At 34.1% G+C, this 15,641-nt stretch overlaps 1 long non-coding RNA gene across 1 annotated transcript; it reads right to left on the reverse strand.

The window, feature by feature from the left end:
- Window positions 1-1,003: 1,003 nt before the first annotated feature.
- LOC146164469 (uncharacterized) lies at window positions 1,004-7,115 on the reverse strand. The gene is made up of 3 exons (XR_014494572.1): window positions 6,977-7,115; window positions 5,030-5,158; window positions 1,004-1,221 (listed from the first exon to the last, which is right to left on the reverse strand). It is a non-coding gene; the product is annotated as an uncharacterized LOC146164469 (long non-coding RNA).
- Window positions 7,116-15,641: the final 8,526 nt, after the last annotated feature.

Raw genomic sequence — 15,641 nt, forward strand, 5'->3', positions numbered from 1 at the left:
TTTCCCAGCGTTCAAATAATTATTAAATTAACACACATTATTTGGGTTAGGATTCGGGTTGGCGTTTGAGTTAAGGTATAGGTCAAGTATTATTAAATCTATCTCACATTTTCTTTTCTTTTGTGAACTTTTTTTTTAGGCCTACAACATAATATGTAAAAGTTATTAAGAAGCCATAGCTTGACGGAATATTACATTTTGTTTAACCTATAGTCGAGAATGATTTGGTTCGGGGAAGACGAATTTGTTATGGGAACAGCGCCTTTGCCAATATGTGGGGCCTAATATTGTTGCTCCTTTACAAGGGCCGCTTCCTACTTTAATTGTGAGAAAGTGTTTACTCGATCCATTTTATATACAATACGGAAGAGTACTTTCGCGGTTACATAATATGCGATGGTGATGAACAATCAACAGGTTGAAGGCTTCATACATTTTTAACCACGCTAAACCGGGGCATTGCTCGAATGCAAGTAATATATCGAGATTATTGCAAAAGGCAACGCCGGGTATTTCGTCTTGTTTTTTCTAAAATACAAACCAGGGCGACTTTCTACATGTTTGGTTGTAACATATAAATATACACTCTTTCCAGGGACGGGTCTATGACCCAGCTATACCCCCTTTTTTACAAACTCGAATGAAAATTTTTGAGAATTTATTTTACCTTTGTGATAAGTTCCACGCGTTTTGGGGCACTTGTACTAATAAAAGACGCCCTCTGTGACACTCTTTCAAATGAAAATTTGTCAAACTTAGCCTAGTATTTATAAGTGGATTTTTTACGCTCCGATCGAAGAATATTCCGCTTTAAAAATATAAACGGAAATTAGTACAACGACCGTTTCCCAATCTGTAAAACATATACCGAATCGCATTTTGTCAACCTAACTTGGTTAATGCCACGACAACATTTTATATTTCTTATGCGGGCCCCTTTAAAAAATAATTGCCCATCCCTGTGCTATATAGTAAACTTTTCAGAAGTAATAGCACTCTCAAAAGCTTTTCAAGAAGGTTAAATGTATTTTAAGATCAAAGTGGGTTCGAAAGACTTCAATAAACGACATACACAAAACAATACCCAAGTTAAGCTGCAAAGCCAAAGATTTGATAAAGGCAGGCCAGGGTGACTATAGAACCATAAGAGTATAGTAACATGTTCGTATTGTCATTCATTTTTCCGCCACTTCTGTGCACTGGTATATGATGCTCTTTAACCTAAGACAATAAAATATATAATTAATTAAACTGCCTACCCTTGCAAAAACAATAGTCCCAGTTTTAGATTGAAGGTTAAAGTTCTAAAGCAGGGTCTTTTCGTTGTCAACACACAGAAAATATGATTTTGCACAGCACAACTCATGTGATAATGTGCACGGCGGATTTTTAGCTGAAAAAAATTCTTTCAATTGTTAAAAAAATACTACATTATGGATAAGATTTAGGAAGCACGAAAAAAATTGAAATAAAAGAAAAATTAAGATTAATATCACTGAGTGAAATCGATCAAGTAATTACAATAACATGTGTGTTGGTCACAAAGAGTATGGTAATTCCATGTCAAAGCAACCAACCTATTTAACCCATATGTTTTCAAAATTGCTCAAATTTTGTACATGTGTAGAGTTTTCCATCCTGATTACAATAAACTTTATTTTACCAAAATTTTTTGAGGGGTTAAAAAGTTATGCTGTTTTGAAATATTGGGCATTTTGTGCTCGCTAAACCGTGAAACTCATTGATTTTTACTCATGCAAAGTTCAATCTAGCATAACTTTTTATTGGATTGGAGTTTTACTTTAAAATTAAGTTTATTTAAAAGATAATAACCTAATGTTAGATTTGTTACATTGTTTGGTTGTTTCAGCTCTAAGGTCAGAGGTCAAGTGCAGGTCAAACTAATGTGTATTTCAAAAATCAGTGAAGCGGAATTCAATTTAGAAGCGAAATATCTCAAAAGCATTGACTTAAATTTTTTTGTGTAAGGTGTCTATGGAGAGCTTATTCCAAGTACTTTCATTTAAACCAGGTTTCATTGCTCCTTTCAAGGGGATACCACTGTCATATGAGCTGTGTAACATGACCGTCTAAAAAATAGCATTTTGGTTCGAATTACAAATTTATTTCAATACAAAGTTTGAATTACATTATTTTTTCAACTACTAAACTGTGACATTTGTTTTTTAAATAAATTAATTTCTCAACATATTTTTTGTTCTTAAAATGTTTATGAAGAATATACTCCTCCAAATACATTTTTAAAACATGGGTAGATAAAGTCCATTGTATCATATTTTTTTATTTCAGATTCATTACAAGTTGATAAATTCTGTAGTTTTGTGAATTGTTTATCTAAAATTATCGAAAAAGTACTCATCAAGTTATTGAAAACCCAGTTAATGAAGAGTTTAGTGCTTGCAGTGTTGGTTTACACACTAATGTGGATTCTGACTGCCATAAACTAACTATGGTAAAAGAATATCGGCCTATTCTATTTGCTAAACTATCTAAATTGTTGTTATTAAAAAGAGCAAACTTATTGCAAAAAGAAATTTTTTCCTAAATAAATATGATCTGCCTCAAAAAGTCTGCTGCAATCCATTTAAATCACATAAAACAAATATTATGGCTAAATTACAAAAAATACAACTTGATTTTTCACAAAAAACTAAGCAAAAGAATTTTAAGCTTATCCCTGGACAAAAAATTGTAGTAATTGCAAAACGAAGCTAAAATTAATTTGTAGTGAAAATGAAAGCATTTCATCAGAATCGTCAATTGATACGAATGTTAGTGTAGCTGCCTCTAGCACTAGTGACAACAGCGATTTATATCTTTCCACAAGTCAGCTTAACACAAGCCTAAATGTGATTAGTCAATCCCATTAAAACTTCATAGCCTACCATCATCCAGCAAGATTGTATATAGAAAAAGGAAATTGGGCTCTATTTATCAAGATTTGAAGAAGAGGTTTTCAACTGCTCTTAAACTTCCACACTTGGAAACTACTAATAGAGAAGAGAATGCAAAATTATTGTAAATATGCAAAAAGCCAAAGATTTTGACAAACTAATGGATAAAATTCAAACCAAACTGGTTACGTTACTGAAGAATCCTACTCAGCAAAAGTTCAACTTCTAACCTTTCTTCAGACTCTTGGTTTAGAAAAAAAAGTTTCAGAATTTTTTGGTGCCAGAAAATATGATGCGGACAGCAAAGAATTTTTTAAAATTTACGAAAGTCCAAAAAATATGTACACCAAAAGAGAAAACCATTGCCAGCAGGAAACATAGAAAGAAGCTGTGCTGAATCTGTGGCAATGACAACACACGTATAATGCCAGGAATTAGCGACAAAGTTAGTGTTGCAACTAAAATATATGAACAGAAGAGGTTAATACTGTCTACATTAAAGGAGTTGTATCTTGTGTTTAAGAATAAAGCATGGTGATACAAGCAAATTTTATCCTTCAAATTTTTCTTATAATAAGGCTCTTATTAATAGCAACGATTTATCTTTTATAGGTAGTTCAGCAAATAGAATATACCCACATTCTTTTACCATAGTGAATCTATGGCAGTCAGAATCCTCATTAGTGTGTAACTGCGAGCACTAAACTCTTCATTAGCTGGATTTTTAAAAACTGGATGAGTACTTTTTCGACAATTTTAGATAAACAATTCACAAAACTACAGAAATTTTCATTTGTAATAAAAAAACAAATTTGTAATAAAAAAAACATGATATAATGCACTTTATCCACCCATGTTTTAAAAAAGTATTTGGAGTATACTTCCATAAACATTTTAAGAATAAAATATATATTGTGAAAATAAATTTATTTAAAAACAAATGTCACAGTTTAGTAGTTGAAAAAATAATGTAATTCAGACTTTGCATTGAAATAAATTTGTAATTCGAACCAAAATGCTATTTTTTAGACGGTCATGTTACACAGCTCATATGACAGTGGTATCCCTTGAAAGGAGCAATGAAACCTGGTTTAAATGAAAGTACTTGGAATAAGCTTTCCATAGACACCTTACACAAAAAAATTTAAGTCAATGCTTTTGAGATATTCCGCTTTTAAATTGGGTTCCGCTTAACTGATTTCAAAAAAGACAAATATTCAACCTCTACATGACCTCTGACCTTCAGCCTCAAATGTCATAAAAATCTAAGCAATAGGACCTTAAATTATTATCTTTTAAATAAACTTTATTTCAAACACAAACTTCAATCCATCACAAAGATACAAGATGTTGAAGTTGACATAGCTGAAAATCAATGAATTTCATGGATGACCGAGCACAAATTACCCCAAATTTTAAAATAACATAACTTTTTTACCACTCAACCAATTTTGACAAAATAAAGTTTTTAATGATCTGGCTGAAAAACTCCTCAAGTGTGGCAAATATAAAAGAAATCCAAGGTGTAGTGGTTAAAATTTTCCTTTTTTCTGGTTGCTTTGACATGGAATTAAAAATATACTAAGATATATTTGTATTAACAAACCTTAATAGCAAAAAACAAAAATGAAGTTTGTGTTTTTTGGGTCCCTTGCGCTACCCTTGCAAAACGTTCACACCCCTAAGGGGCGCCACCACAGTTTAAGGTCCCCTGGTTTATAGGCTGGTAATTTGATCATATTTGGCAGTTTTAAATACCCTGAATGGGTATTTTAAATCAGCAATGATAGTAAGTTGTACAGGAAACGATTTTACAAAAACAAAACAAAAGAAGCATTTCGTTATTGTCTTTTCTGAAATGGCATAAACTATTTTAATTGTTGTATTTTTCAGATTATATGAACAATGCATTTAGTTTTAAATAAAACATAATTTTACACTAGCATAATTTTTTACTTAAATTATTGTATTGCTACTGAATAGAGGTGTTTATTGACAGCCCAAAAGATTATGTTTTATAACTAAATTTAGTACAAATGTAAGTATCTAGCAATACATATGTAAACCTATGAGATGACTTGCTATTTTTAAAATTCCTACAAAACTACTTTTACCATTCTTAAGTGATGCTCCTGCAAAGCAGCTCGCTTGCTCCAGACCGATTCAAACTGCTCCCTGGTTTGACATTCATAAGTTAAGCTGGAAACAGCTTTGTTACCTCTTTGTGCTTGCCTGAAAATGGGCTGAAAAAACAATCACAAAATATAGTAATAGCAAGACAACAAAGTAAAATAAGCGCATGTCAGTAGATGGAAGTTTCACGTCAAAAAAACTATAAGCATATTGCAACCTTAAAGTCACAATTCCAAAGTGACAGTATATATTGGTTTGTATATGCAAAACTTCGTCAAGTATTATTAGGGTTAGTCAAGTATTATTATTTAATAAAGAATATACTAATACTTGACCAACCCACACCCAAACTCTCACCCTGACCCAAATAATGTTTGTTGTGGTAGGATTCTAGACCAGCGCCCTTATCTTTTACATTAGATGCGAGGTAGTTCCAATTGCAATGTAATGGAATATTAAAGTTGCCAATTGGCATATTTTGTAATTTTTGCGTTGATTTCAGAACTGTGATAGAATTCTAGACCAGCGCCAAGATAAGTCACCTTATTTTAGGAATGTTAGGCGATTTGCCCGCTCCCCGTTTACCGAACATCAAAATTTGGATTACTGTAACCCAGTGGTTCTCAAACTTTTTTGAGCACCACCCAAATCGGAGTTTTATGAACATCTCACAACCCACGCCTCAAACACCGAAAAGTGTATTTTTCTGACATGCATAAAATAGAAAAAGACACAGACTACCTGCAACTTATAATGACCTATTTGGAAGGAACAAACCTATAGCTTGCATCAAAAGAAACAAACCTATATATCGCTTTAAAAGAAACGAAACTATAGCTCGCATGAAAAAAAACGAACCTATATAGCTCGCATTAAAAGAAACAAAACTATAGCTCGCATTGAAAGAAACGAACCTGAGTTTTTGCTCAGGACCTCAAGTTACGAATAAATATTACTCAATTTTCTCAATTCTAACCCCAAGTTGATCAGTGACTAAGACAGCACTATAAAAACGCTAGTCTAACAGAATTCTGAGGTGTGTGTGGTACGAGCTATATATGTGTGTGATACGAGCTAGCAAAATAATCGGCGCTGGTCTACAATCCTACCACAACGCACATTTTCATTTGGGTTAATAAATATAATAATGCTTGACCCACTCACACCCAAACGCTAACCCTCGCCCTAACTCAAACATTGTGCGACAATTTAGTAATTGTTTAAACGCTGTGGTAGGATTCTACACCAGTGCCGAATAATCTTCTAAAAAAAGTAATAAACTGTGCGGCTACCGCTTACACCAGTCTTAGCAGCTCCTGTAGCTGGCTGCCATAAAAACGTTAAAAAAAACACTTATGATGCAATAATCCAGGTTGCCACATGAAATACTGGCGCTCTTTCACTATTGTACGTGAAAAGTTATGCAAAAAAAAAATATTAATACCGCTTACCACAACGCATATTGTTTGGGTAAGGGTGCGGGTTAGCGTTTGGGTGAGGGTTGGTCAAGTAATATTATGTTTATTATTAATAAAAACTTGACCCACCCTCAATCAAACGCTAACCCGCACCCTAACCCAAACAATATGGGTTGTGGTAAGCGGCATTTGAAGAAAATTTTTTTTTTATTAATTTTTACGTACAATAGTGAAAGAGCGCCGAAATACTTATGATGCAATATTTTAGTCAAGATTGAATTGAAAATACTTGAAAAATGAACGAAAAAAGTTAGTTTGCGCAGAATTGAATCACCTTGGAGCGACCCATTTTTTGACCCTACGCGACCCATACTTTGAGAACCACTGCTGTTGCTGTAACCGGATCTGCAAAACTACAATTTAGCAACTAAATAAAACATTATTTGGACTATGGGCGCCGGACTATGTATTATTTAGTTACATCAAGTTAGTCTATACAACAAAAATTACCCGAACGACTCTGGAAAGGACCATCTTTCTTTTTATAATATAACTTTTCCACAGAAGAAGAGTCACGTATGGCTAATTTAACAATCAAGGTTATGTCATAGAATACTTAATTTATCGCTTACCTATTCTATACGCTTTTTTGCCAAGAGCGATTATTTTTTTTGACTTGTACAAAAACGTCTCATTTTGTCAAAATTTACATGTTAGGTCTACATTTGTCAAAAATATTTCAAGTCAAAATCGATTAAAATGCACATAAATCGAAATTGTCGTACAGTTAAAATTTTATGAAAAAATCTAGTTTTGAGTTATAACCAACGACATTTTAAGTGTATTAAACAGGGAGTCGAACCGTTTGACTTTTCCGGTTCAGGTTCGGTTCGGGTTCAAGGATTTTTTCGGAATCCGGTTCAGTTACGGTTTCGGTTCGGAGGAATTTAAAAGTTCCGGTTCGAACATCGTTATTTCAAAACCGGTTCATAAAGTTCCGGTTCAGATACAATATAATTTGCGTTAAATCTCAAAATATGGGTCGATAAATGTAGAGAATAATCTTTGAATTGTAAGACATTTAATCTAAGTTCCGTGACTTATTAAAAAAACAGCAACTCAATATTGAAATATCTAAAAAATAAAAAATGAACGATTTTTTTATTCCATATTCATATTTTTTTCATAAAATTTCGAACATGGCGTAACTTGACTCTGTAAAATAGAAGTTGTGACGTCATGCAGGAGCGAACCGCTTTTGTTTACAGGTTCGGGATCGGTTAAGGTTCAGGTATTTTCAAATTATTCGGTTCAGTTCCGGTTCGGCTCCTTAAAATCTTATAAAAAACGGTTCAGGTTCGGTTACGGTTCGGAAAAAATTGACCCAAAACCGGTTCATAAAGTTCCGGTTCGGTTCCGGTTCGACTCCCTGGTATTAAATCTTTATTAGAGCAATAAACACTAGGCCTACCATATGTCTTCTTTTAAGAGGATTTGTCCTTTTTTCTCAAAAAAGTGAAAGGTCCTCCAAGGATGCTCAAAGATGCCCAAATGTCCTCCTTTTTAGCATTTCGGGTTAGTTATACTTTTAACAAGACTTTTAGGCGGGATGTTGTATTTATTTCCAAAAAATTACTGTAGCTATGAAACCTGCTGAATTGCTGGTTTAAAAAAGTTTTCCAAAAAACTGCCCTACCAGTCCTACCTTATTGATTGTTATTGCAAACATTATGCCAGAAAAATTGCAACAGAACCTCACATGTAAAAATACCCATTAACAAAGTAAAGGTGTGAGTTTGTAGGCCTTGCCTACTAACAATATTACTGTATCGTAGGTTATATTCTTTTTCTTACAGAAGTTTGTCTATATAGTCTATACTATAGTGTAGGGGTCGTATTATTATTTGTTGTTATTTAATGACATGGCCCAATCGCAGACCTGCCACCATAAACATTGCTCGTAAAGTAACACGAAGATGTTATTTGCATTCCGTTAACACGCCTCTGGCAAACGATGGCCAGGCGATGTGAACAAAAGCCAAACGATCGAGGCTTAACGGGACCGTTCCTAACTTAATCAACTGAAATGGTAACTGTTATTCAATTAAGCCAGATACGTTTAATACTTACTGTGGTTAAGCTGTAGAAACACGCAACCTTCAATCAACCTTTTAACAAAATGAGCCGGTCTCAAATCATAGCAGAAAACCGCATCAGCTCCTAAACTAATCAGCTTGAGCCCTGCAAATGGTGACCACCGTTTTCAAGAAGATCTTTCATCGTGGGATCAGGCAAATCATTCGATCCTCGCAACTTCACAACTAAGCCGCAACGTTCATCCAAAAAAAGCTAACCACCAGAAGAGAAGACAGCCTACGAACGAACTTTCCTCATCATTTGTCTCATAGAACATATTGCAACGAGCGTACCTAACCAAATGTTCACAAGAGAACAAGCGCCACCGATCAACTATTGGAGGAAATTGCACACGCAACGATGCAAATCGCAATTCGTCGCTGGATGTCTTTGAAACTTTTGCTTAAACTGCTAAATAAACAAGGTGAATGTCGATCTATCTTACAAAATATTTATTAAAAATCTAAGTTTAAAGCCGATCGAAATATTTGTTGATTTATGTTGTGAAACACGATTAATAAGTGTAAAAATATAAATGTTAAAAATGCGCATATAGTTTAAAGTTTGATAACAGCGCTAAAACCGATCCAAACTTAATCAACTGAATGGTAACTGGAACTGAACACCCAACTCAAATAATGTAACGGACAGAAGTTATTATGCTGGACCGTTAGTATTGTGCATGGACTTTATAAGCTCTTCCTGTAAGTTGATTGCCGTTCTGATGTTATTCAATAAAGTGAGTTATGTTTAATACCTTGCTGTGGATAAGCTGTAGGAACACGCAACCTTCGATCAACCTTTTACCAAACGGAGCCGGTCTCAAATCATAACAGAAAACCGCATCCGCTCCTAAACTAATCAGCTTTAGCCCTGCAATAGCATACAGTTAGTAGGCTATCTCAACAGATGCTTGTATTTTTCTTTATTATTCTTTAAATTTAGACAACCATAAAGCAAAATCAGCCATAAATTATAATGCCAAACGGGAAATTCTGTTTACTGATGAGCTACGCCAGAAGTTTCCTTGTTTCAGAAAAGGACGTAGGCCTATATTAATTTTGAAGCCGAATGCATTACTTGTGGATATGGCACGTTTATATCTGTGGCAAGGTAGTGTTAGCCTCGTAGACCATATTAAAACCACGAAGCATAAGCAGGCTATTAGAGGTGAAAATGAAGCCTCATCTTCATCTAATTCTAAAGTGACCGACTATTTTAGCAAAGTTGGCACAAAGTCAGGCTTATTAGTTGGATCCGTTGCGAGCAGCTTAATGGTTGTATATAATTTCAATGATATTTCGTGTAAACAATTTTACGATCTCGTTAAAAATGGTCAATCCTTATTGGAAAAAGTTAAGGGAATCGCAAAGTATTCATGGGCTGAATCTGAAAACTAAATTTGCTTTGCTTTGTTTTCGTAACTTTTTTGCCTTCAGCTACCAAGGAAATGTAAAACATCATCAAACGGAACATTTCTACTTTTGTTTTATTTGCCGCCAAAAATGTCCTCTTTTTGGGTGCTGAAAATATGGTAGCCCACTATACAAGAGCCTGAGGAATTAACCACCCAGGCCTAGTTTATCGCATTAGGCTTTGCCCGAACATTGTTTTTGAATTATATACCGGTAATTGTTTATCTCTGATTTCGAGAAATGTACTGAACAGTATATTTGCTGTCTTTATTTTGCTTTTCGCTTGTAATGCCCCATTTTCTATTTCGATAGCTGTCTTTGTTATTTTTCTGAAATTATTTTTACGTTGTATTTCAACTGTTTATACAACATTTTTCTAAAATAACCAGCGTCTTGTTTTATTTTTTTTTTTAAATAACACAAATATTAACCGTTAAGCATTTTCATGAGTTTTGCATAGTAAACCTCCAAAAATGATTAATTTGCTACAACCGGTATAGTCAGTAAATCATCAAAACGTGTGGTTGGCGACGCAAATACACCAAATGCAGTACCGTTCTTCAAACAATGTTGTTTAAATCAACGTTTATCTAATAGGTTAACCTTTTTTTATAAAAATTATATATTTAGGTCAAAATTTATCATTTTTAGGTAAAAAATAATCGCCCTTTTTATCAGTGTGTACTGCCAGGTCAGTTACAAGTCCTTATCATGGTCAAAGTCTATAGCAGTGATTCCCAACCTTTTTGTTGTCGTGAGCCCCTCGCAAGTTTTCCAAAACCTACGTGATCGACCCCCCTTTCGTCTTCCTTTGGTTGAAAACAAGACTAACCTAAATGTGACTCAAAACCCACTGGTTCACTAAAGCAAATACCGATAACATAATTGTTATAGACTGACAATAGACTGACATAGTAGTGGGCTTTCAATAGCTCCGAAAAGATTATTTTGGGCCGCGACGAAAAAAGTTTGCCGACCACTGGCATAAGCACTTCCCTTTTTCGTTTGATTTGTCCTTGAGGCTGTAATCGGCCCAAATTTCATGCACAAAAGATAAAAACTTGTTTATCGGTGGCATACAGTAGGCTACCTTGAACCTGACACTACGAAACTTCTGCCCTTCAGTCTCTCCATCCAAAGAGATTATAACCATGAGGACAAACTGTGACGTAGCCCATTGTTCTACTTTCGACAGCGTTCCGCTCTAGTGCATAATAGTAAAACGTAAACAACTGGGCTTGACTTGTATGTTGGTGAGCTAAAATTTTGGAGCAACCGGCTTATATATATTAAGGTTCGACATTTCTGACAAGTTAAAAGTTATGTTTGAATTAGGTGTCAAACTTTCATTGCCGAGTTTCGTGTAAACACACTCAAAAATGCCTGTAGGGCATACAATATCAGTTGACCATAAGTACTATATAATATGGTTAACACACTCGTTGGCGCGCCAACGTCGTCCAGTTAATGACTGCGGAAGCGTACAACGCGTTGCTGTAGAGTAGACCAGTGGTTCGAAAACCGGGGTGCCGGAGAGGAATTTACATTTTTTATTATTACTAGTAAGCCTTTTGGTACAACTTTTTGTGTTTGCTTATATAGTACAATAAACAAAATATTACAATATTGTTTAAAGTTATTTTTATTGCCCCAGTTTCGTTTATTTTAGCATTACAGTAAAAAACTTAAAGAAAATTAGAGTAGGGATCTTGTAATATATTCAATTATTCTTTATTTTTGGTGTTAAGGAATATTAACATTACACATTTTGGTACTGGATAGGGTTCGGTGAACACAAACTTAGTGTGTAATATTGTTCATTTGAAAAAGGAAAGCACCAGATTATGCAGCTTTGTAATCTGTTGAAATTAAATGTAATAATAACCTTTATTCTTTTACTACCAGTTATCCAATCAAGTTTAAACTGAATAAAGATATATATATTTAAGCTGTTTACAAGATGTCACCTACTTCTATACATGGGCTTTGATATTCATTCAACTACATTCTCCAGCAGTTAAGCTCCAAACTTTTGTTATCAGCTATTAGGGAGAAAAGAGATAAGAAGCACTCAAGGTAAAAAATACTTTTCGCAAACTTACATTGAAAATGACAAAAAATATCTATTTCAAACAGGGCTGCGGAGTCGGTTAAAAATAACCCGAGTCCGACTCCAGTTAAATGTGGCATTTCATTGAGTCCCGAGTCTGGCCCTGACTAAACAGCCTGTTTAACAATGGATATTCAGCTATACACTTATAGGGGTGTCATATAATTCACTCATAATACATGGTTGAAAAATATTCTACCTCATGCTATATTCCACCTTTACAATTTTCAGTTGGCGATCATATTAGTTTACTGCGCATGTCAGACTTGGAAGTCGGGTAGTTTTACATGGTCTTACTCGAGTCCCGAGCCCGACTCCAGCAAAACAAACCAACTCCTCGAGGCAGACCCGCAGTCCTGATTTCAAACCTGTACAATATGCTACCTAGTTCTGTGTGTTTTTTTTATTTACTCTAAATTAAGCCACTATACTTTTACAGTCTATAATTTATTTCCTGAAATTTATTCAGAATAAGTAATAACTCAACAACTCTTTTGACGACAAAGTAAAAATTTATAAATATTTTATTCATATAAAACAAAACGTTTACTATGTAATACACACTTGGAAATATAAATATAATAAATCAGTGCAAAGCGATAATTTAATAAAATTATAAAAAAACATTTGTAATATATTGATCGATAAATTGTGTTCTTACAGACACTGTTGACCAGGTAAAAGAATACAATACTGAAGTGGCCTCTGGAATCTGGTGTCAATAAAGAACTTTATTTATTCTTTAAATTGATTGATTCTTACCATGTTTAACCATATACATTTTAAATAAACATTATTTTGTTTTGCTTGCCTGAGTTTGCATATAAGGTGTACCAAGAAGCAGGCAAATAATGACACTTTTAACAAAAATTGATAAATTAAGGCAGGGTGGTCCAAAACCCAGGCCCGACATCATTGTTTGTGGCCCGCGAAGCACTGTTGAATTATTGTAATGTACAGGGTTTATTTAAAGAAATATAAGTGACCAACAATCAGCGAGCATACTGCAATGGTTTGGTTAGGGTTACATTTTTCCGATTACACCATTAAATAAACCAGTTTACTATGACTTGGCAAAAAGTCTAATTTTTTGTATGTGTCAGACAGGTTTGAAAGTCGCAGTGCGTCCTATATGGAACTTTCTAAAATGGTTGTTTTGCAATGCACTTATAAATGCAGTCTTTTTCAAAATTAAGTGTTGTCAAATATGCAATTTTGCGTGTTTGGAGCGCACCAATCTGCCAGTCTGATTATTTGCGCTCGATTTTATTTGGCAACAATTTTGTGATAGCAGAAAGTTTGTGCAGCTTATATATCTTTCGACAGTTACTTTTTGACAATGCTTTGTGCCACATCTTTAAACACTTCATGCTCCGACCTAACGAAAATCGTTTATCTGCTCCTGGCACGCATGTAGCCTGCTTTGTGGCCCGTAAAGAATATGTAAGAAATATTGTGCAACATTGGACCACCCTGACTTAAGAAATCAAAATCACTGAAAAGCCCAAACAACTACCTGTAGGAATTTGTGTAAAGCAGTGTCATATGTTATCCACAAGAGAATAGAGTTTCATATTAATTAATAGGCTTCTTACAGCACAACAAATGGTAAAAGGGTGGAAAATTTGAAGGAATTTATTGTGTTTTACTCTTTAAATAATCTGCTCATTCTATGACCAGAACTTTTTAAGTTGGGGTTCCCAATCAGTTTTCCAACCTGTATAATAGCAAAATAGTGTAACATACTAAATTAAAAAAAGATTTTAAATAAATACTTAAAATCTGCCAGCAAGTCACAAACAAAACATTGGCAAAATTACTCGGAAGTTTTGTATAATAGACCAGGGCTTTCAAAACTGGGGGTTGCTCATGGAGTTAAATTTTACACAAAGTGCTACATTTATAAAATTGTTATTTTTTCTGTTTGGTATGTTAATGGCAAATTATGTAACGCACATTACTTCAATAAATGTATGACAAAGCAGACAGACATTGAGAAATGTTATGCTTTAAACTGTTAAACCTAGTGGGTAAAAAAGTTTAATATAATAAAAGCGGTCACAGCCTGAAAACTTTGGGTAGCCCTAAACTAGATAAACTTTACCCATGGACAATTAGCAGTTTAAAGTTTTGAAGTAAAATAAATACTCTAAAATGGTTTGAATTACACTATGATCTCATTGTCACAATAATCTTACCAGAGGTTTGTTGTATCTTTGAGGAATAGACGGACTATTTTTTTATTTTCCCAGTGTACTGTTGATATGTCTTTAAGCAATGTCCAACATAATCCCAGAATGGCTGAATCACAGTGATAGACAAATATGTGTTGCTATTATAGTTTAACTAGTAAACATGAGCAAGTTCTATAAAAATAAACCAAGTGGATAAGTTTAACATTATAATAACATACTCAGTGTAGTGTTTAGCTGGCGAATTTATTTGTTAAGTTTATAATTATTTGTTAAGTTTTTGAAAATGCATATGGTTGAATCGTTTTGTGCACTGTTTTGAGTTATTAGCGGTTTTAAGCAAAGCTTCCTGTAATCTGACAAGCCTGCCCTAGTTTTTAAGTTCTGCGCGCGTTCGTGCTCCTATAGCTTCCTAAGACATTTTCCGGACCAGCCTCTCCACGCGCTTCGTGACCACATGTTTTTTCATCGACCTTTTTCTCGCGTTTATCTGCTCGCTCCCAACTTCTCTCCCTCTTTCACTTCACATTTTTCTGAGTCTTAAGTTAGACGTGTTATTTTTTATCTGTTGTACCGGAGTCTTGTTGGAGCGAAGTTCTGTCAATCAAAGTGAGTACTGAATATTATAACGCTATTTTATTGCATGAAATAAATCTGATTATTCCCCCTTGTTATACGAGTCTGTTTTTATTCTAAATGAGCTTAAACACCTCATTTTTGGTGACCCCGACGTGATTTGAACACGCAATAAAACCTTCTTGATAAGAGTCAAAATAATTCTAAACCTAACTAACGTTTTTTTTGAAATATTTGTGAATTCTCAGAAATAACCAAGTTAACGCACATCAGCAATCAAATATAATATAATTTGCAACATTATGAACTGAATTCAGCGACATCTGGTAGCTACTGATTTCAAATGTAACTACTTTACAAATGCTCATTGCTTGCTTCACTCGCACAAACAGCACACCACCAATAATATTTGCTAGTTAAATATTACACACAGCAAACTGAGGTGCAAAAACTTTTCGTTTGAACGATGTTTTCAAAGAATTTGGGTATTTTTTTTCAGTTTATGGTATCAATTTCAATAAGTCTTAATTTGTAACACTGGAACAAGTATATAGAAGACTATTTAGAGCAGCAGTACAGCATAAATTTAATTTGCGCACTGAACACTGGCATACTAAAGAAAAATTACCGTATGGAAAGTATTCTGTAGGATAAGGATATATTTGCGTAAAGAACATTTCCTAATGAGCAATGGCTATTACCATTTACCAAACACAGCAAATTTGTTTATTTAAATGAAATTGGTA

The sequence above is a fragment of the Ascidiella aspersa genome, chromosome 2 (genome assembly GCF_963924565.1).
Source record: "Ascidiella aspersa chromosome 2, kaAscAspe10.2, whole genome shotgun sequence".
Lineage (NCBI taxonomy): Eukaryota > Metazoa > Chordata > Ascidiacea > Phlebobranchia > Ascidiidae > Ascidiella > Ascidiella aspersa.